Raw genomic sequence first — 2,325 nt, forward strand, 5'->3', positions numbered from 1 at the left:
TTGAACATTTCAATAAAAACGGGACGGGTGGACAGAGACAATAGCTATAACAAATTTAATTATATGTACACGCTCTTTCTAACAATAACGAGTAGGTATCCGAATACATGTCAGTGAAGTTAGCCTCGCCCAATAAAAAAATCGAGAAACTAAAGAGTATTATCGATGGTTTTTTGTTAGTTATTGATTGTTTTGACAAAAAAAAGGTTTGTTTCGCAAAGCAATAGGTACCTATACTTTCCTTGATACTTCATATTCTAGGCCAGGCCTAGGACTGGCAGTAAACATATTACCTCGCCATTAATATTTTTTTACTTTTTTTAATCTTTTTGTGATTTTTAAGGTTTTGAACTTTTAATCCTTTTTATTATTTCTTTAAATTTATATTTTGTTTAATATTTAAATTTGGTAACGGCGCGGCGTCCAAATTTGTAATTGGAAGTTGTGCGCAAATTCCTGGTAAATATTCGATAAAAGTGGTCTGTTGCCGTACAAACAATTGTTTTCATTCCTTGTGCGGTGTCTTTGCACACTTTTTTGTTGTGCGTCGGCAAATTTTCAGCAATGTACGGCTTATAAATACCAAACAAAAAGTTAATTTAAACAAGCGGGGAGCAAAGTTATTATTTACTACTATGCGTCCTTTTGTCCAATTTACATGGTCCAAATATCATGCGTCCCAATATTAGCACTCTTTTGTTGTAGATTCGTACCGCAGAGGCACCTCACACCCACACAGACACACGGAGCTCTGATCACCTCCAGCGGTAGAAAATATAATTTTTTAATTCCGCCTAGCTCGACTCCAGAGGTCAATTCGCCTGTGGAGTATCATTGCACGAAGTGGCACCCACTCTGGAGGCGGACAATATACCTACGTATTACCGTTGAGTGAGAAATATAAAGTGGCGCAACTTGATTAATTTAGATGAGACTTATTCAGGCACCGACATATGGATACGCTTGTTAAAAGGCACCGAGATGTGTCAGTACCTCAGGAACTTCGTAAAAAGTAGTCGATTTCCACAGTTGTAGTAGTTATACCGTTGAGTGAATCACTCAACGGTTATACTGTTCATGTTATTTGAGCGACGTTTAAGCATCACAGTGAGATGGGTACCTAATATATGTATCGCAATTGCACTCTTTTCTATTTCTCACTCAACGGTACCTATTACGTAAACCTCTGCGTTACTGCACCTCCACGTGATGGCCGGCCGGCCGGACGTAAGAAAACAATGATCGGAAAGTGTTGGCAATTTGTGATAATTACCACAGTTTTATTTATGGGACTAACTACTTCTCTCCTTTAAACAGTTTAAATTTAAACGATAATACGCTGCAGTTACCTTTTAAGAAATTTCAAAATATCTTTTATCAGTCCGGCTTAAAATACCCAGTCTTCACCTTTATCTGACATTGATGCAAAGAAGCGCGATCAAAGTTCCCCTATCGCTCTTTAAATGCTTACTGTTTTTTGTATATTACAGTTTATCTTTATTAAGTAATTACCAAATACCAAATAAGAAAATGAAGTACTTTCGTGGCATGAGCAGTTCACGTGGGTAAATTAGTGATATGTCTCGATATATTCCCAATTCAATTTTTAGGATATGTTTTGTAATTGAATGAAGCCCGGAGACAGGTTTTTCGATTTCCCAAAACACAATAGGAAACTTAACTACCTACTAAATTTAGTAGGAATTTCAAGTGTGCCATGCTCATACTATTTTCCTTTGTTGTTTAACGAAGAAGTCGTATAGCAACCCGTTACCTAACGCATAGAAAACTTGCCTGGAGACTTTCGGTCTCCTAGGGCCGAATACAAGGCATTTTAATGCTTTAGAGACTGAATCATGGCCATATGGAATTATGAAATCAAGCAAAATCGCCTCCATTTGCCATTAGTTTGACGTTTATTACTTAGTATCAGTAAGAGCTTTGTGTGATCTGCCATTGCGCCACGGATTTTCTTAAAAGCGCCAGTTTTTAGTTATCCAATTTCTTGGTTTCAAAATTCAAAAAATTAAAAGCTATAGTATGCATGGATTCGTAATTTTTGCAAAAAACCTAAGTAGACTTTTTCTCTAAAATAATTAGGGAAGCCAAATAATCAGAAATCAAACAATTACTATTGAAATTTCTATTGAGCGTTGTTCCCGTACTAGTCGGGAGCTAGTAAACTTTTTTGTACCTATTTTCCCGGTCGGCGTATGGACATGGAATATTTGGTTAATGATTGTAAGCAACAAATCGTAGGGTGGGTTCGTCTACAAAAAACATTAGAAATTAAAAATACATATGGTACATCTTTTTGGACTAGTG

The sequence above is a fragment of the Photinus pyralis genome, unplaced genomic scaffold, assembly GCF_008802855.1.
Source record: "Photinus pyralis isolate 1611_PpyrPB1 unplaced genomic scaffold, Ppyr1.3 Ppyr1.4_LG2, whole genome shotgun sequence".
Classification (NCBI taxonomy): domain Eukaryota; kingdom Metazoa; phylum Arthropoda; class Insecta; order Coleoptera; family Lampyridae; genus Photinus; species Photinus pyralis.